At 54.6% G+C, this 20871-nt stretch overlaps 1 protein-coding gene across 2 annotated transcripts in view; it reads right to left on the minus strand.

Moving 5' to 3' along the window:
* FAM53B (family with sequence similarity 53 member B) overlaps positions 1-20871 on the minus strand; it is a 116276-nt gene that overhangs the window by 94425 nt on the left and 980 nt on the right. The gene's annotated exons all lie outside the window — the stretch shown is intronic.

Genomic DNA, 20871 nt, shown 5'->3' on the forward strand with positions numbered 1-20871 from the left:
GGAGGCGGATGAAGCCAGCTAAGCTGACACAAACAGCCAGGTGTTCAAGCAGGTATGCCGCAAGCCACAGAGATGCCAGGATAGGACGCATGCTCCTGGAGAGGAGGGAGCCAAACCCCAGGTGGGGAGGTACGGATCTGAGGCGGTTCTGGAGGTGGCATGAGTCTTGGGCTCTACGAACAGACAGGAGTTCAACAGGCAGAGACAGGGCGAGAGCATCCCCGGAGGAGGCCAATCGGTGCTAATGAACACCCTGAGGTCCCTCCCCAGCCCCAGGGGGACGCAGCCCCTGCAGGCACATATCTGGCTGATGCCCATACCCTACACAAGGCCCTGAGGGGTGGGGGCTCTGCCACACAGGGCAGTCTCAGGCCGTGCTGGCTCCCCCACTCCCAGCCCAGGCCCTCGCTAGTTCTCGGGGGTCTGCCCCACGCCTCTCCTGCCCTCCCTTCTGCCTGCAGGACATCAGGTCAACACATTGAGCCATGGGGGGCACCGGCTGATGGTTTCCTCAGGGGATCCTGACAGAGCACCCCCAAACCTGCCCCTTTACGAACTGGCGGTGCAGAGGTGCACAGCCGCAAAGCAGCCATTTCTACCTCCAGGGGACCAAGAGCCCCGGCTCTGACCCGTGCAGCTACCCCAGGAGGCCAAGGGACAATGCAGGGATTATGAGCTCTCTTGGGAAGGGGAGTGGCCACGTCCACCCCCACATGAGAATGTCACGATCATCTCAGACTCCCGAGTCACAAACACGTGATCAAGGCATGTGCCGAGCACGCGCTCACCACGTGTTGGCGTGGCTATGAAAGCACAAAGGCACAAGGGCCAGTGTGCTTCAGCTGCGGGGGACTGGGCCTCGGGACGCAGAGGGCCGGGGGCAACCGGAACGGAGTCAGAAAAACAGCACAGAAACGCTTCATTTAAAGCCATGACTGCTTTATTGTCCCCCAGTTTTCGAGGAGCGGGTGTAGAAGGGGGGGACACTCCTTTACAAAACAAAACCGCAGGGATCACTGCAAAGCCAGGCAAAGCTGGTGACCGCCACCTCCACCCAGCTAGTCCATCTGCAGCTTAAGACACGAGTCAAGCGGTAATTTCAGATTCACTCTGGACAACCGAAAACCAAAAAAACGAGATCAAACCGATCTTTGCAGGGGGCCAACCACCACGGACGACTCTGATCCAGGAGGCCTCGGGCTGCCTCCGTCCGGACTCCGGTATGTCCCTTCCTGGCTCTGGGCCTCGGCCGCCCAAAGGTAACAGGGCTCCCTCACCTCCCGAAGCCCGAGCTGGGCCTCATCTGTTGGCAGGTGAAAGAGAGAAGGGATGAGGCAGCTGACTCTGGGCCTGGGTGGCACCCCAGTTCCCAGCACTTCATGGGGACATGGATCTGGGACACCTGAGCCAAAGGGCACTTCAGCCTCCGGCACTACCTGGCATGTCTTGGGAAGCATCCAGAGAGCAGGTGCACATGAAGGGCACACACACGGGTGCCCGGGAGGAAGCAGGGTTACCCAGCATCTCCCAGCCAGATGTTAGCTCAGCCCAGCCGGCGCCTTCCTCTGGTAAGAATGGGTGAAATAAACCTATCTAGGAAATCAAAGTTCAAAACTTAAAATCACCAGAGTTTCCATCACGGCGCAGGGGAAACGAATCCAACTGGGAACCTTGACGTTGCAGTTTCGATCCCTAGCCATTAACCGGGTAGCTCAGAAACACTAACTTCTCAGAGTTCCCGTCGTGGCTCAGTGGTTAACAACTCCGACTAGGAACCATGAGGTTTCGGGTTCGATCCCTGGCCTCGCTCAGTGGGTTAAGGATCTGTCGTTGCCATGAGCTGTGGTGGAGGTCGCAGCTATGGCTCGGACCCCACATGGCTGTGGCTCTAGGGTAGGCTGGCGGCTACAGCTCTGATTAGACCCCTAGCCTGGGAACCTCCATATGCTGCGGGAGTGGCCCTAGAAAAGGCAAAAAGACAGAAAGAAAAAAAAATTATTTCTCGAAGTTCTGGAGACAGGGAGGTCTAAGATCGTGGTGTCAACGGATTCGGAGTTGATGGCCTCTTCCGCACGGACGGTCTTCTTCTCCCCGTGTCCTCACACAGCGGAAGGGGCAAGGGCAGTAATTCCACTCATGAAGGCTCCAACTTCGTGACTCGGTCACCCCCCCAAAGGCCCTACCTCCTAACACCATCACTTTGGGCATAAGGTTTCAACCTACAAATTCGGGGGGTGGAGGGGGGATGCACTCAGTCCAGGGCAACTGGAAAACGATACCTCTCTGGACATCAGGTGACGTTTCCCAGAAGATAAGATGTAAAGCACAGAGAGACAATTAGAGGGGAGACCCGGCTCAAGGCAGGACAGGATTCAAGTCGCTGGCTGGGACCTGCAGCCTCACCGAGGTAAACCCGCTTCCACAACGAGGTTCTAGGGTGGTGGTTTTCAAAGCGTGGCCCTGGGACCAGCAGCAGCAGCCTCGCCTGGGAACTTGTTAGGAACTCAGAGTTTCACGCTCCACTTCGCGCTCCGTTCCACGCTGGCTGATCAGAGGCTCTGTGAGTGCAGTGCGCCAACCAGTGTTTTAAAAAGCCCTCCGGGTGATGCTGCTGCTCCCGAAGGTTTCAATACCCGTGTCTGAGTGGATTTGGGACCTAGAACCCTGATACCTGGGAGGACAATTTCGAAGCTGAAAAAAACGGGTCCATCAAGATCAAGTCTCTTGCAAAAGGCCAAGAGGTCAGAAAGGGGTGGAAGGCCTGGGCCCCATCCCCGGCACTTTAAGTGGGGATCTAAGGATGACGCAGTGCTCGTCCTTAAGGAGTTCCCAGCAGTCCCTGGGATGCGCTCAAGTCAGTCCCGGCATGGTCAGGGCCTCTGGGCCCCTTGTCAGGAGTCTTGGCCCAGCAGAACCCGAAGTGGGACAAAGCTCCAGGCAGGGAATGGCCTGGCTGGCAGGAGGGGGGAGCAGATGAGGATGGCACACTTCTGCTGCAGACCAGCGGGCAGAAGGGCTTTCAGGCAACGGGATTCAGGGCTCACACGTCTCAAATTCAGCAAACAATCCAGAATGATACTGAAAACCCCAAAAGTGACCATGTAGTGAAATGCGCGAGAATTAGACACAAAGAAGGTTGTTTGCAGAATATGTGTCCTGGGGGAGGGAAAAAAGGGTAGAACAACAAAGAAATGAAAGGGGTGATTGATATTAAATATTTAGAGGAACATGAGAAGAAAAACCCAATTCCTGAAAAAATATAAAATGCTACTTAGGGGCTCTTTTCTTTACTTTCATTTGCTTCATTGAGTCTCTGCTGAAAAGAATAAGCTCGTAGGCTCTCAGAGTGTGTTCTCATTTACCCTACAAAATTTTCCACTCCCTACCACCAGCAGAAGTTATCTACTTGATACGTGGCAGCAAGACTGCTTGTCAAGATAATTTAGAGATTAAATCTTTGTTTAAAAAAAAAAAAAAACCAAACACCTGCATCTGTTAAATTCATGGAAGCACTTTTAGACGAAGAAGGTTAAATCGGGTGAAGCACCTGAGTGACTTTAGGCGGGTCAAGGGGGACAAAAAGGGCCCCCAGGTCACTCAGCGTCACAAGGCAGCCAGAATGAACCCTGGGGTGGCGCTGGGCTGAGACTGGCTTCCCAGCGTCGCAGCCATATTTGCGGAGCTGAATGGTCCTCGGAGCTGAGTGACACGCCACCTGCCCCTGCTCTGAGCCCAGCTTCTCTCTCCCGGTTTCCCTGCAGGTGGAACAGATGCCGGAGGGAATGACCGTGAGCCCAGGCGCTTCCACCAGCAGCTGCCACCCGTCACTGCCTGCCTGGCACCATACAACCTGGACGGCCAGAGACCCTGCGTCTGTCCTCTGAATGTTCTGTCCGCCCCAGGGAGCTCAAACCCAAATGCCTTCCAGAACCAAGCAGGGAACATACACGAGAGAAGCTCGCCAGGTGGGACCGGCGATGCCCAGCAGAGAGCGTGCCCCATGCGGAGGACGCCAGCGCTGCGAGGTGTGTAGGGGGGAGGGCTCGGGATAGCCGCAAAGATCTTCTCCTATCGCAAGAAACACTGAAAATCTAAACTTTGTACAATCCCATTTTTTTGTCTTTTTAGCACCACACCCGCAGCATATGGAGGTTCCCAGGCTAGGGGTCGAACTGGAGCTGTAGCCGCCAGCCTACACCACAGCCACAGCAACGCAGGATCTGAGCCGCATCTGCGACCTACACCACAGCTCATGGCAATGTCGGATCCTTAACCCACTGAGCAAGGCCAGGGATGGAACCAGCATCCTCATGGATACTAGTCGGATTCTAAACCTGCTGAGCCACAACTGGGATGCCATACAATCCCATTTTTTAAATGTCATCAAGAAATGCAAAAACGCATGTAGCATCATGGCAGAAGGACCGTATCTGGCCCCCAGACCATAGTATACAACCTCTGGCCTAACAGACACTGACTTTCAAGCTCTGAAATCACCTAGACAACTGCATTTTCATCTTGGCCCGAAAAACCTGCGGATTTGCTTGTCTGAGCGCCCTACAGTCACGAATATCCATGTGCATCTCTCCTGGCTCGTTCTGAGTTAGCTGAGGGCCTAAAAAGGACTAGAAGCGCAGCCTGTCTGAAATCCTGAGCACATCAAGGCCATGCTCCAGCCCCAAACAGCAGAAGCCTGCCTTCCCAGGCACGTCCTCGGAGAAGCGGGTGAGCTGTGGCATTGTGGGGGCAGAGGAGGGCCTGGGGTCTGCCCTGCCCTCACCAGGAGAGCTCCCTTCAGGCCTCTCCCACGGTGTGGGGTTGGGAAAGGAACGTTTCCACACCAAATACTTTAAACAAATGCAAGTAAACCCCGCAGATGGAAGAGACGACTCTGGATCCCTGACGCCTACGGACGGCTGGCTTTGGTCAGGTCAACGTGAACAGAACAGCTGCTTCCTCAATCACAGCTCCTGCACAGAACACAGGATTCTGCTGTGATGACTCCTATGCAAGATAGAGACATGAGAGGGGGCTTTCCTGCCTTCTATTTGCAAAACAGCCCGGGACAAACGAAGACTTCTTGTACCATAACAACACTTTCAAAGGGAAAGCTCCATGAAGTAGGTTTTCTTAAATGTCAACCCACAGAGCAACCTACTTCTCTGCCCACAGGCTATGATAAAAATGCGAGTGGAGAGCCCATCCAGACGCCTAAGATTCCTCTCCCAAATGGCAGCATGGTGCATCATCGGGGATAACCCTGGGTACTGAGGAGAGATGGGCTTTGGGGCAGATGAACTGGGGTCCAGGCCAGGCTCTGGCCTGTCAGGACCCGAACTCTCCGGGATAAGCCTGGAGCTCAGTGCCTTCCTGCGGAGCGGGGCTAATGCTCCAACAGCCGGTTGAGGATGGGACCATCAGATGAAATACGGGCACAGGGCTCAGCACACTGCAAGGGCTCAACAAACACCAGCTCCCTCCGTGAAAAATGACTTCCACTGGAAGCTTATCTGGAGCAGGGTTATTTGGGGGCACGTGCAACTCCCCCCCCCTTTCTGGGTGTGGAGGGTCTGCCGCCATCCCAGCCCTCCACCAGCTGCAGAAGCGGACACAGGGGACCAGCCTGGGAAGGGCTGGCTGGAGGCAAGCAGACTGTCAGGGCGGGACGTGAGAGCACATCTGGGCTTCCAGGGCAATTCCTTCCCTTTTCAAAGCAAGAGGGGGTTAAAAAAAACCTCTCTGTGTGCATCCTCTTAACACCAACTTCCTCCTTACCAGGCACTTCTTTCATGCAACTCTTTTTTTTTTTTTTTTGGTCTTTTTAGGGCCACACCCACAGCATATAGAGGTTCCCAGGCCAGGGGTTGAACTGGAGCTACAGCTGCTGGCCCACACCACAGCCACAGCGACTCGCGATCCGAGCCTCCTCTGCGACCTACACCACAGCTCACGGCAACACCAGATCCTTAACCCACTGAGTGAGGCCAGGGATCGAACCTGTGTCCTCATGGATGCTAGTCAGCTTCCTTAACCACTGAGCCACAACAAGAACTCCTCATGCAACTCTTTTATGGCTAAATTCACTGAATTAAGCTGGTTTTCTCCTTCCTCACGCTCGCCCAAGGTCCTGAAGCTCCCTCCTCCTGCTAACTGGCTGCTCCACTTTAGAAATGCCTTCATCCTGATTGTAAAGGGAGCGGGCCCTTGGCTAAGTCAGGGAGAGTCGTGCGGACTGGACCCGAGTAAACCCAACACAGACAGGCCCAGCTGTTCCCAAGATCGGGAGTGGACCCGACTCCTGGCGAAGCGCAGCATCTCATTAACGCAGCTACCCCCGTCTGGACACCCGGCTCTTCCCCGAGCGCAGCCCCTCGGCACCCACCAACGAGGGGGAGACGGGGCCGGCCCTGAGCCATTTGAGGTCCGGTCCAAAGAGTATCCTCCACACCTCGAAAGGACTCCGCCCCCAATTAGCTTCCGAGGAGATTCCTATTCAGGGAACATCAGAACCAAGCAAGACAAGAGCGGCCGCCGAGCCCGGCCCCAAGCTGGTCAGCAGACGGCCTCGGTGTGGCGGCTGACGGCAGCCAAAGGAGAAGGCCCCGGGACCTCAGCTGGCCGAGGGGCCTGGAGCTCGCCTTCCTTCCTCCTGCTTCATGGGAGCCCTCACCCTGAATGAATAAAGTAGTTCCTTATCCGTGGCCCGTCCCAGCACGGGAGGCACAGTGGTGCAGCCTACAGGGTCCAGATGGTCCAGGGCCGAGCAGGCTCTGAAAACAGCAAAGTTTGGATTTCTGTGCATTTCCGCAGGGCCCAGCATGTGCACACACATGGGGGGGGGGGGGATGCAGGGGGCACTGGGCACTGCAGAGCTGATGTGGCCACTGGCCCAGGTGAGCCAGGAGCTGCGGAGAAAGGAGCTGGGCTGACTGGCTGGAGGGCGGCAGCGCTGAGGGGTCCTCAGGCAGCAACTGGTCCCTTGAGGTTGGGGACTGTGGCTTGCACAGTGCGGGTGGCTTGTCCACGGTCACACAGAAGGTCTGGGGGCAGCGTCTTCGCTCCAGGCCCAGGCTCCCTCTGTCACACTGCACATTCTCCATCACTTCCGAGCCAACGAACTCATCTTTGATTCTGGGGTTTGGGGCCAGGAAAGGCGGTGTCCTTTCTTGCACTGGAATGCCTCCTCTCCGAATTGGATTTTCCACACACAGTCTAGTGCCCTGAAAGAACATTCTGTGTTGCTAAGTTTCATATCTGCGCTGTGCTGCATGACAGTGAAAAGCCATGTAGCTCCTGAGCTCCTGGTGAATGGCAGTGCAAGCGGAGAAGTAAATTCTTAATCCTGTCTTGTTTTAAATTTAAATAATCATCATTGTGTCGATTATCCCTCCATAGAGCTGGGGGAAGTTTAAACAGTGACATGTGGGGAGTGGCTGTCATACTGGCCAGCGCAGGGCTGGAGTACAGAGCATCCTCAAGGAAAGGGGTCAGCCCATTTCTTCCCCAAAGGGCTGGGCAGTAAGGGTTTCAGGCTTGTGAACCATATGGTCTCTGCGACCACTGCTCAGCTTTGCTGGTGTAGCACAAAGGCAGCCACAGACACAGGTACAAAAATGGACGTGGCTATGTGCCAATAAAACTTTATTTACGGAAACAGGCCATGGGCCAGATGCGGCCTGGGGGCTTAGTTTACCAACCGCAATACAGAGTACAGAGCTGCCCACCAGCTGGACAACCTTGGACATCTTCATCTTATTAAACCTCAGCTTCTTAATCCCACTCCTGGGCATCTATCCAGAGAAAACCATGACTCGCAAAGACACATGTACTCCGATGTTCATTGCAGCACTATTTGCAATAGCCAAGACATGGAAACAACCTAAATGTCCATCGACAGAGGAGTGGATCCAGAAGATGTGGTCCATATACACAATGGAATATGACTCAGCCATTAAAAGGAATGAAATACTGGCATTTTTAGCAACATGGATGGACCTAGAAATTATCATGCTAAGTGAAGTCAGCCGTACAATGAGACACCAACATCCAATGCTTTCACTGACATGTGGAATCTGAAAAAAAGGACAGACTGAACTTCTTTGCAGAACAGATGCTGACTCACAGACTTTGAAAAGCTTATGGTTTCCAAAGGAGCCAGTTGGGGGGGTGGGGGGATGCGCTTGGGGTGTGGGATGGAAATGCTATAAAATTGGATTGGGATGATCACTGTACAACTATAAATGGAATAAATTCATTGAGTAATAAAAAGTAATAGTTATATACATCAAATGCATTATATTATACAGGAGATAAAAAAATAAAATAAAGTACAGGTTGGCAGGCCAAAAAAAACCCCAAAAAACAAAAAAAAAACTCAGCTTCCTCATCTCGAAAAAGGGGACAATCATAGCACCCACTTCTCAAGGTGGTTATAAGAATTAAGTGGGAATCCTGTGACACCCTCAACACAGGGCCCACACACAGTGGGCGTTTACAAAATACTTCCGGGAAAAAGCTCTAATTCAAAAAGATACATGCGCCCCAATGTCCCGAGCGGCACTGTTTATAACAGCCAAGACATGGGCAACCTAAACGTCCACTGACAGATGAATGGAGAAAGATGCGGTGTGTAAGTACAATGGAATATTACTCAGCCACAAAGAAGAATGAAATAATGCCATCTGTAACAACATGGATGGACTTAGAGATTATTATGTTAAGTAAAGTCAAAGAAAGGCAAATATTATATGCTATCGCTTATATGTGGCTTCTAAAATATAGTACGAATGAACTTACTTACAAAACAGAAACAGACGCACAGATATAGAAAAAACAAACTTATGGCTACCAAAGGGGCAAGACGGGGAAGGGGGGTGAGTTGGGAGTGTGAGACTAACAGAGGCACACTACTGTATATAAAACAGACACCCACAAGGTTTTCACTGGACAGGACAGGGAACTCTATTCAGTATCTTTTAAGAAACGACAATGGAAAAGAATTTTTTAAAAAGAAGAAGATATATATATATACATACATATATAAAACCAAATCACTTTGCTATACACCTGAAACTAACACAATACTGCAAACGGAAACTAACTATACTTCAACGAAAAAATTAAATGAAAATTTTATTTAACCTGTAATGTCAGGGGACTGGCAACTAGATAGGTACCGGGTGCCCTGACAGTGTCCTGCTGCTCCCCCCCCTCCCGGGAGGTGGAACACTATTAGCCTCAGTCTACAGAGAAGTGGCTGCTTCAAAGTCAAAGGCAATGAAGTGACAGGACTAGAACCCAGGGCTCTGTTTCCCAGCTCCTTGCCCTAATTGCTCTTCCTCTCGGGCTTTTCCAGTGGACATCAATCAGCCCTGCCCAAGCTTCTGCCGGGCTGGCATTTGAACCACTTTGTCTGGTAAGAGGCTTGAACCCTCTGCGAAGGAAATGGTTAAGAAAAACAAAGCCGATCTCCTGAAGGCCCCGTGATGTCGTGTTCTCCTGATTCCTGTTCTGTCCACTGTTCTGGAGCCCTTGTCACCCACCCTCGTGGAAGGCTGTTGGTCACCAGGACATCATGGGACACTCCGATACTCCGTGGCGGCCCCCCTTTACCGGGCAGGGTCGGGCGCTGCACGGCCGAGTGATGATGTGTCTGTCGCTCTTTGCAGCACTGCCGCCCACAAGTCCTCTGAAGCCAAGGACTGCTCCCTGGTGACGGGTCACAAAGAGATGCTTCTGCAGCTCCTTAGAGAGTCGCACAATCTCACGGGAGCAGGCCCAGCTCAAATGTGAACTGCATGCTGGCTTCCATCTTCCTCCAGGCTCCTCGGAGCAGAAGGGGGCGCCAAGGGCTTCTCCCCCATCTCACAGCAGGTCTGCGGGGACGTTCCTGAGCAGAGGAGAGGGCGCTCAGGCCCTCGGACATGCCGGCCGTGACCACCATGCTGGCTTTGTAGCAACCAGGTGGTTGAGCCAAAACAGCAGCAGAGGCCAAGTCTGAGATGGGCAGCCGGACGGGGCAGGGGGGCCGTAAACCCCTGGGCCCAGCCCTCTCCTTCAGCTACAGAGAAGGGCTGACAATCAGAGCCCTTGTCCCAGAGAGCACCCGAAGCCTGGCCAGGCCACTGACTGCCTTCCACGAGGGACTGCCTGGTCTCCCCACAGAGCCACCTGGAAATGGGGCAGAAGTGGCTGATCGGTCGCTCACGCGCACGCAGAACTGATCGGGCGTCTACACACAGGTTCAAAGCCAAGGAGGAGGTCCGCAGGCCAGGAGCTCCTCCGGCCAACACGAAGCAGATGCCCTGCTGGCTGCGGCTTTCCTTTCGCAGCTGAGCAGAGGGCCCTGTGCGGCGCCCCAGGGCAGAGACGTCCTGGAGCCTTTTCAGCAGCACTCAAGGATATGCCCGAACGTTATACAAGTTTAAAAAATTGATTAAAAAAAAAATTAGAATGATCCACCATACCCTCTTCAGGCAGCACCCTGGGCACTTGACAGGTTCGGGTCTTGGCCCCGCTCCTGGCAGCTGGCTCTTCCGCTGCCGTCTGCAGTTCACCTCGTGGCCTCTCTCGCCTCGGCCGGGCCTGAGCGCTCTTACTTTTCTTTCTCAACGGTAGGGGTGTTTGCTAAGCGCGCTGGGAATCTGATGGACAGGAGGCTGACCACCAAACTTAAGGCCACTCGCAGCTAACTTACTTCTCTCCGCAAGACCAGATGCCCGTGAGCAAAAACCGCAACGAGGCTCGGAAAAGACACCCCAAGCCAAGGTGAGCTGCTGAACTGCCGGTCCTCGTAGGCTCATTATGTTCCTTCATTCTCCTCCTCTGGGCCCGAGTCACATGCCACACGGCCAGTGGGGCCTGGAATCTGGGCTGGCATCTGAGGGTGTGGAGTCCACAGGAGCGCCAGGCGCCAGGCGTCAGGTGACCCCGGCAGAACATTCCCGAGTGTCTGTGTCAGCCACTCCCCCACCCCTGGAGAACACCAGCGGGAACACGCTACGACAGAGCCCAAAGGGCGCCCGAGCTCCTTCTGTAATCACACCAACACGGTTACTTTCTTTGCCTTTAAGGGGTTGGGAAGGTAGTTTTACACCGAATCAGGCTTTTCCAACTCGTGCAATGCCAAAAGGTTTTATTCGTTTTGATTTCCTTCGTTCCAGGACAGGCACAGGCAAGAAGCTTTGGAAGTTCTTGGGAATTCCAAGTGCCCCCCGCACCAAAGCAAGGGCTTCAACTAAAACACAGACCACTCCCCTCTGGCCAAGCAGATGGCACTTGGTGAAGAGTCCATGTGTTGGCGCCTGGTCTTGTGCCCTCCAAGGAGGTCACTCCAAGGTCAAAGGGATGGGGGCCCTGAGCAGTCTCCCCGCTGCCTCCTCCTCCTGCTTCCTCCCCGGCAGCCAGCTGGTGACCAACCAACCAACTGCCACCCCTCTGGCCTCGCCCTGCCCTGGGCAGCCGCCCCTCTCCTGGATCACTCTGTGGTCTCCCAGGTGTCTGCTCCAAGCCCCACTCAGCAATGCCACCCCGCAGGCACCGAGCCTTCCACAGTGCAAGCACCAGCATGTGGCTCCCGGCTCCCATCCCTCCGGGAATAAAGTCCGGCTCCGTCTGGCGCCCACCGCCACGCTGCCGGTTGGCACGCCTCCCACCCTGCAGCCAAGGTTCTTCTCCCCCGCGAGGCGGTCTTGAGAGCCCTCCTCTGCACACACCGCTCCCCGGTCTGGAACATCGCCTCCTCCCAGTTCTGCATCCGTCTAAACTCCTGCTCGTTCAGGACGCAGGCAGCCTTTCTCAGGCCTCCTCGATTTAAAGGACCCACCTGTGACCCCTCAGGACCCTGTGTACCCACACCTCCACAGCACTTAGTACACTGTTGCTGGTACCCGGCAGGACGCAAATAAACACAACTGCAGCTCGAGTGACCCAGACACAGGCCTACAAACTCCTCCAAGACAGGGATTCGGTTTACACATCTCTCAACTCCCCAGGGCCTGACCACACATAGTCACTGTGTGACACTGACTGAGCAGACCACCAGCACAGCGGAGTGTTCTGTGGTCACCACGGAATCAGTGACAAGTCTGAAGAGGACCAGAGGGCAAGGAAGATGAGTTCTGTCACCTCTGCCAGGACCAGAGGCAGCCCAGACGCCTCGCTTACCTCCCTCACACAGCCCCCCATCACCAGGCTTCGCGACATCCAGGAAGAAGGTCAGCGTCAAGGCCACCCAAGCCCAGCCACTGCTCTCTCTGGAGAGAGCTCGCCAGAGCCGGCCCCGACCAGCAGTGCCAGCTTCTGAGGGCAGGGTCTGCTGCTGCAGCATGGAGTCAAGGCACCCGCCCAGACCCCAGAGAATGATGAGTCTTCAGAGCCCAGATGGAGGGGTGCCCCCCAGAGGTGCCCAAAGTACAGCAGGCGACCTCTTAAGCCAAGACCGCCCACTCTGTTCACCCCACACGATGCCAGGCTGGGGCTGCCAAGGGGCAACACTCAGGAGACCATCAGGGACCACTGGCCGCACCAAGGGAGGCCGGCGCCTGCGGGGGAGGGAACGGCCCTTCCCGCCATCGTCCTAGTCGAGGACTCATTTCAGAAGCTGGGATGAGCTTGGATGAGCTCCTGCTCCTAGAGAAGCTGGCACCACGTTCAGGTGGCAAAGGGGTCCGGAGGCAGCAGACCCCGGGGGCCAGGCTGGGGGCAAGCGCCTCAACTGCGACCGTGTAACCTGTACCAAGGGGATGCTGGCCGCAGCGGTGAAAGGCAGCTCGGCAACTCGAAAGAAGGGGCCAAATGAAATAAGGCGGCGGCTGCAGAGAATCTGAAAAGAATCTCAAAGGCAGGAGGTGGACCTTCCTCTCGGTACAGATACAGGCGGGCGGCCACGGAGCTTTCCCAGGATTCCATCCACAGAAGGTGGTGAGAGCAGAGCCAGGATTCCGAGGCTCCATCGTGACACTACCTGGATTTAATTTTCTGTATTTAGGGCCAAATTAAATCACCTCTGGTAACCAGAGATTTTTGTTCCCTAAAGAGAAAGCATAAAAGATTTCCCTAGTTTTAACTCTGGTGAAGAGACACCCTGCACCCTAGACTGAGCCACATGCTTTCAGCTCTTCCTCTCCCCTCATCTCAAAACATCTGAGAGCGGGGACCGCTGCGTGAGGAAAGCTGCTCCAGCCGAACCCGTCCAGCCAAGCGCGGCTCAAGTTTGAGTCCCCTCTGCTCTGACCCTCATCCTGCTGCCCACTGGGGCCGTGAGGACAGTTGCCCTGCTCCTTCCCCTGGAGCTCCCAGCCCGCCATCTGTCCCCCCAACAGCACGGGCCTGCCACAGGCTGCACACCAACACCCTCTGGGCTTGAAGTGTCCCCAGCCATGGTCTCGCTCGGTGCCCCAAACCCACGGGCTGGGTGCCACAGTCCAGATGAGGGAACTGGGCGGGAGAGGCAGTCAACTGCCGAAGAGCAAACGGTTGACAGGGGTAGACTGGGATCCGAACCCAGGCGTTGGTTCCAGGGCTGAATGCCACCCTGGCTCTAAATGACACAGCCCTGGGTTTCACCTCCGCTCTGCCCAAAGGTCCTCTGTGCTTCGCTGGCATGCAGCCCACCCTGAACCGTCTGGCAGAACTTCTGCCCATCCAGTCCAGCTCATGTGGCCCGGTGGCACCCACCCCTCAGGAGGGGCTTCCCAGACAGGCGGGCTCTCGCATGATCCTCCTGCAACCCTCGGGAGGCAGGGCCAGCCAGACGAGAGGGCCCACAGCACGTTAGGTCCAGCGAGACAGCGGTCGTGGGCTGCAGCTTCCCCCCAACCCCAGGGGGACCCCACCATCTGACTGCTCTGGGAGAGGGGCTCCTGCATCCCAGCCCTCGTCTGCAGGCTCATCAGGACCACTGACACCCTGGCCCCCCGGGCCCCTCTCCTCACCTGGAGCGTGGAGGCGACCGGCCGAAGAGGACGCTGTCCCTCCAGCTCCAAACACGCAGGGAGGCTGTGCCCCGGCGGCAGCGGGAACCTCCCTCCACTCCCAGGCCCCTGGCCAAGGTGAATGCCAAAGCAAGGGGAATTCCAGGCGCAGTGCAGGCCTCTCCCAGCTGGGCCTTGTCCGTCAGGGCACCTTGGCCAGAGGGCAGCTGGGAAGGAGGGAGGCCTCCCCAGGGTGTGGGGCGGGCAGGCAGCGCCAGAGGCCGCAGGAGCTGCCTGTCTACGCGGGACTCCAACTGTCCAAGTGTCCAACTGCTGGGACACAGAGAGGCCCAGGGAGGCCCTGCTCTCCAGGATCCCACCGCAGCCCCACCCCCCGCAGGCTCTGCCACCCAAGACCCTCCTAGAAGTAGCAGCCTGGTAGCCCGTCATTGCCAGGGACCACCCCCTGGGCGATGCCCCCTGCTTTCAGCACGAGCCACACATCCACGGCACGGGGGCAGCCCCTGGACGCAGAGTAAGCTCAGTGCGGGGGTAAGAACACAGGCCTGAGGCCCTCTGCAAAGAGTGGACGCCCCCTGCCCCCCCCACCCCCACCCTCGGGGAAGCGTTTCTCTGAGCATCAGTGTTTTCAGCCATAGATGGAGCTAGAGCCTCGGCCACGGACTGTGCTGAGGATTAAGTGGGCTAATGAAGCAAAGTGGCAGCTCCACGAGGACCCCCCCGCAGGAGCCCAATCAGTGTCTGGAAACGGATGCGGAGTAATGATCCCCCTCCCCATCTCATCAGGCCCCGACCCAACTCCTGGCCAAGGAGAAAGAGCACTTATTCACCACCACCACCAGCGCGCAGGAGACAAACCTCTGCCAAGGTGACCAAAGCCCTCTTCATCAAGCTCAGGGTTTCAGGGCTTTCCGTCAGGACTCAGTGTCCCTGGCTGCGGGATGACACTCTCAGTGGGCTGTAGGATGCTTGCTGTGCACATATCAGGGGAGCAAGTAAAGACTGGGACGCACCGGCCAAGTCCACCAAGAGCGATGATGGCACGTTCCACCAGCCTAAAGAACTCTGAACCGTGACCTTGCTGCCTGTGGGTCTGTGCTGCAGCTCGCGGTCTGCAAGCGAGACTGTGTCTCAAAGTCTCAAAGGACAGAGGGCGGCCCTCAAGCAGGGGACCCGGGAGAAACGTAGGTTCAGGTCCCTCCGTGCACTGGCCATGTGACCTTGGGGCCGTCACTGCATCTCTCTTGGTGGGATTTCCCTTCTGTAGGATGACATCAGCAGGCCACGGAAGCTCTCGCTCTCCTCGGCCAACCCCGGATCATCCTAAACACAATTCTATGACATGTAATCAGTCCCAAGTATGTAAGAAGACGGGTTCCCAGCCGTCAGGTCCAGCCAGGTGGCCGACAGTATGACACTCACTGCAAACTAAGGAGAAAAGGACCAACGACACACTGAAAATCACCAAGATGCACCCTGGACCCAAACTGCATCTTCCCTCCTTTGAGCCCCAGGGGGATACCATGTGCCAAGCCTTCAGCAGGAACAAGACACTGGAAAGACCAACGGGAGCAGGAGGGTGGCGGTGCAGGGCACGCAGGACAACCACCCTGAGACAACAGACTGAACAAAAACCTGCCCTCTTCCTTCCAGAAAGAAGGTGGCTCAGAGGGGCTGTACTGGTTCCTGTGCAGGGAGGCGCACCCAAGACCCGGCAGAAACAGGAACTACCTGGCTGATGCCTGCAGCAGGCACTTTGCCCAGGGGTGGGTACATTTCAGATTCTCCCTCACAGAGACCCAGCAGCAGGCTGCGGAAAATTTCAACAGGTTTATTCCACTCCTCCACAGGCAGGTCCCTAACCCCCTGGGAAGGGGAGCGAGGCAGAGGCAGGGTTCATCCCGGCTCTCATTCTCAATCTTCAACGCACAACAGAAGCAACTCAAAATACTTTAAAATACCAGCACGGAGTGGTACGCCTTCTCTCCAAGATTCTGACGTCACCGGTCCTGGATCCGGTCTGGGCATCCAGATTGGTAAACCTCCCCAGGTGATTCTAATGTGCAGCCAAGGTCAAAGACCACGGCCGTCCATTCTAAAACCTCGGGGTCGAGGTCGCAGGCCTCTCCCACAAACGCTTCAGGAGCAGAAAGGCCAGCAGACCGAGCCGGGCGGCCCTTGCTGGAGACCAGCACCCTCACCCCAACCCCGCCCAACCCGCCATCAACCTGCAAAGGGCCATCTGTCTGGGACAGAATGCAGGGCCTCTGCCCAGCCCTGGCTGGGGCATACCAAGTGCCCACACGCTGGAGAAGGCACAATTGTGTTCCGTTATTTGATCACCTGAGGCATGTAAACAAAACATGACATTATACGAACCTGGGGGGGGGGGCAAGCACCCCAAGATGATTTCCTCTGGGACATCCGAATTACTAATGAAAATTTTTAAAATGCTGGAAACCCTTTTAACAATCTCTTTAATGGCTCTGAATAATGGGTGATGCTTCTAGTGGGCGGCCAGATTGGTCCCTGCTTCCCCCAGAAGGTCACTGGGAAAGATTGTATTTTCTTGTGAATCTGTCTTTTGTCAGAAGGAAGCAAAACATTTCAGTCTTCCCATCTGAGGCACCGCCTCTGATCCTATGGTAGATACAGAATCCAATCACTCCTTTAAAGAAAAAAAAAAAAAAAAGTGGGGGTGCTATGGAAAGGGAGGGCAAGAGAAAGAGGCAGTTACAACGTCTACGTGTTCCCATGGTGTTAACAGACTAAACAAAATTTGTGTTTTGAGATAAAACAGAACCCTGTACCTCCACCTCCTGAACACACCAACCAACAGCGTGGTGTATGGAGAGCAGGCAGACTCTGCAGCCAGACACACCAGAGGAGAGCCACCAGATGCTTGGCCTTCCAGCTGTGTGGCCCTGGGCCAGTTACTTGGCCTCTCTGAGCCTGTGTCTTCGGCTCTAACTGCAGGACGGCTTTGAGAATTAGAGGGAACATCTGCAAAGCCCCTGGCCAAGGGTGAGCTTTCAACCACCACTGGGTCCTGCTGTTGTCCTTTGAATAATCCACACCCACCTGGGCTCAATGCCGCTGCACCCTCTTTGTGGGCCTGCATCCTGGGCTCTTGGGAACCATATTACACCAGTACAGGGGGGAGAAGCTGGTTCTTTGTTTCATGGGAGAGCGAACAGAGCCAGAGCAGCCAGGAGTTGGCCTGCTCCTGCGTCCTGGGATCAAATGCGCTGTTTACCGACCGCCCACTGCTTTCAACTCCTGAGAGGGGCCAGTGCAAAAAGTCCCTCCGGGGACTCCGGATGCCTAAGGGGTGCTGTTGTTTCCGTGACAGTCCTGCACAGTCTGGCCGGGCGGCCCCCATCCCCCCCAAGGCAGCTTCCCGAGCAGCCCCCATGGCAGGAGAAGAGAACGGTAAAGAAGCGGGGTGCCTGTCACACTTCTCCGTAACCCCTGACGTGATGTGAAATTCTACAAGGTAGACCCTTTGAAATGCAAAATCTTCCAGAGTCCTTCAACTGTGTTTTTATTTTCTCGGGTTCCTAAGGCTGCTTTCAGACCCACCCATCAGCATTTCCCCTCTCAATCAACCCACACTTCACAAAAAAAGGAAGAAGAAGAAGAAGAAGAAGATGGAAAAGGAGGAGGAGGAGGAGGAGGAGGAGGAGGCAGCTGCAGCAAAGACGTCTCTGTTTTTTGCAAAAGCTCAAGTATCTCCAGTTGCTGTGAGGGGAAAAAAAAAAATAAAAAGGCCTGTCCTCCGCTTCAGCCTCCCTACATCCCTCCTCCAAGACAGCCTGAAGCCAAGTTTCCTCTGGAAGATTTCCTCCCATCCTAACCAGCGCGGCACCAGCTCTGCTGCTGCTCAGGATCTCGGAGGACTTGGTGAAGACCAGAATCTGGGGGGGCCCCCCCGTGACCAAAGTTCGGGAGGGCGAGGACCGGCACCACCAAAACCACAACCCGCAATTTTCGAGGCCCAAACCTTGATCCCAAACTGCGGGCACAGGAGGTTTGGATTAAACATCAAACAAGAAGTTACCTTAAAACAAAGTTGTTTGGCAAAGAAAATTACTTCACCATAAGAAGAACCCTGGGGAACGGTAAATTGCTTTTGAATATAGACTTTGCAGTGGCGCGGGTCATTCATCATGGTAATGTAAACTGCGCTAAAACAAAAAATTTTCTGAGCAAGTCTCCGGGCACATCAGCATATCTAAGCCGCTGGGTTTGTTTCCAAAGTTCACATCCCGGCACGCAATGAAACTGCTGTTAATGGGGTCAGCTATTACAGTGCAGTCCCCGACCTTGGGCCATAATAAAGGTGACTCAGCCGTGTAGAAAGAACCCTCATAAAGTTCGGCAGGAAACAAACATAGAAATTAATCACAGAAAGAGAGTCAATGATTTTGGAAAGTTTATTCATTGGGCAAGTTTAAACAACAACTCTCCCTGGACGATGAGACATCTCGGAGAGGGGTGGAGGGAAACCAGTCAGCATTCCCCACGGCACCCAAGTCCCTTTGTAGGGCACAGGGCGGGATGGCAGCTGGACCAGGCGAGCAGAGTGGAGCCCGGCAGAGTTAAGCTGCGCTGAGCCCCGCCAGACCCGGCCATGTGCTTCGTGTTGGCAACAAACCGGTCCTTTCAAGAGAGGAAGAGGCTGACAAAAAGGACAGCTGCAGCAAAGCAAGAGGCTGAGAGGCAAAAACCTCGAAAAAAGCCCTGGGTTTGGGATTCTCTCAAGTCAAAAAAAAAAAAAAAAAATCACCTCCGGGGTTTGCAAGGGCTAGTTAATCTATTAAAGTGTCCCCCTTGCTGGATCAATTAAAGAGAACCCCGGCACATCTGGTTTCCATCTAAAACCGAAACCTGTATTATCAGCATATTACATAACAAATTATGCCTGCAGGTTTCTTTTATTACACATCAGAGAGGTGTGTATAGTGATGGTAATGATGGGGGCTGTGCTGATGTATTTGCTTATTTCAGTCTTTTTTTTTTTCTTTTTTTTTAAGGGCAAGAACAAAGTTTTCCACACAGCACGCAATTCAAAAAAGTCGCACTGCCTGCATGAAACATCCACAGTGGGCCCAGGCTCCGTCTTGAGGGCCCACAGCATCAAGCAGTGGGTAAGGGCGTGCTTTTTTAAAGAGCAAGGCAAAGATACACCAAATTGCTCCGAGGCGTCCTCTGCTGCCAGCTCCGGGATTTTACACAAGGCTTCCTCCTCTCCAGCCTCCTGCAGGGGAGGAGAGCTGGCTGGCCTTTCCTGAGCTTCCATCATGGGTCAGGCGCCTGCTCCCTGAACCCACCTAAGGGACACCCAACCCACTAGGTTCCTAGAGCACAAGGGGGATGGAGAGGCAGGCAAGACTGGAGGAATCAACAGGAGAATGAAGACTCAAAGGAATGGAGAGAAAGAGCCTAAGAACTAACTACAGGACTTCCCATAATATGCCATTTAACTGTAGCCACCACGTTTACAATAAGGTATCGCCAAGCTTTTCCTCAAAGAATTTTATGAACTTCTAAAATGCTACTACATGCAACATACCCGAAGTTGAAAAGAGAGGAAAGAAACTGACTGAAAACATCATCAATCAAAACAGTGGAATGCTCTACTTGTTCTGCCAGCCTTAGGACGTTCAAGTCCACTTCTTCAGCAACTACACTGCTGGCTTTTATTTAAAAACTTGTCTTTGATGTTTAAATGACTGCACAGCAACATCACCTTCTCATGGGAAAAGAAGTCCTTGAGCAAAATTACTGTTGTTCTCTGGAGGGGCATTTGGGAGGAAGACACAGACCTGCCCCGTGGCTCTCCTTCACTTTCTGGACTGGAGCAGCACCCTGGGAGCTGGATCAGCAGGTTCCTAGGTCTGCAGCATGGCTGGCAGCGTCCAAGTACTGACACCGGGTCAAGGGCTACCCATCCTGAATTCAAGACCCAAACTTTCTCCCACTAATGCAGGCCTACCAACTAGGGCAGATGGCTGGGTTTTTGTTTATCTAGTTATCCTTATCACAGCTAAGGAAAAAGGGGAAAGAAAAGCAAGAAACCCCTACAGATCTGCAATTCTGTATCAGAACTGTAACTGAGACAAGTTACTGTTAAGTAGATAAATTAAAATGAAACCAAAACCTGGCCAAGTCAGGAACAGTGAGTTTCACCCAGTCTACTAATTCCATTCCTTCCCAAGTCCCCAAACCTGGTGGCATCTTTTAACCTAGAGTCCAGGATCTTGAGCAAGAAGGGATTCCTCTTCCAGCCAGTGGGAACTGCTGGGAACACATATGCTAGTATGTCATTTGGAAGTCTGCTAATATGTTGTAAGCAGCACAAGACGCTTGCCTGGCTTCCCAGGCCAATAAACAATGCCGTTCCAACTCCTGCGGCAGTCAATAGAAAACAGTCCCTTGTCTCCACCATCCAACAATTCAACAAACATTTGTTCCTGTTGAACAACCGTCAGCCTGACTCCATCTGCACCCGCTCCAGCAAGGCGAGCGTGGTGGTGGTGGTGGTGGTGGTGGTGACGGCGGCAGCGGCATCGGCGGCGGCAGCGGCACAAATGCCCTACCCAGGGTCCCGGGCCCGGAATGCAGCCCACCGCGGGGGCCACTTGCCCAACACTACCGAGTCCGGAGACTGTAACGTATGGAAGTCTCGGAGTGTGGCCTATAGGAGGCAGAATCCCATTCATCAATTGCTGCAAAGAGCTGTTCTTTGTTCACCATCGTACGAAGTACAGTACGTGTTAATGAACCCCGGCGGTCAGACAGAGGGAGCCTGCCTCAGGGGGCGTCGGGGGGCGAGGGACTCGAGCAAGTCGGCTCTGGAGACTCGCCGGTGCTCTGCCGCCCCGTCCCGAGCCACCAGCATTGTTCCCCAAGTCTGCGGGCGGGGGTGGGGAAC

The sequence above is a fragment of the Phacochoerus africanus genome, chromosome 15, assembly GCF_016906955.1.
Source record: "Phacochoerus africanus isolate WHEZ1 chromosome 15, ROS_Pafr_v1, whole genome shotgun sequence".
NCBI lineage: Eukaryota > Metazoa > Chordata > Mammalia > Artiodactyla > Suidae > Phacochoerus > Phacochoerus africanus.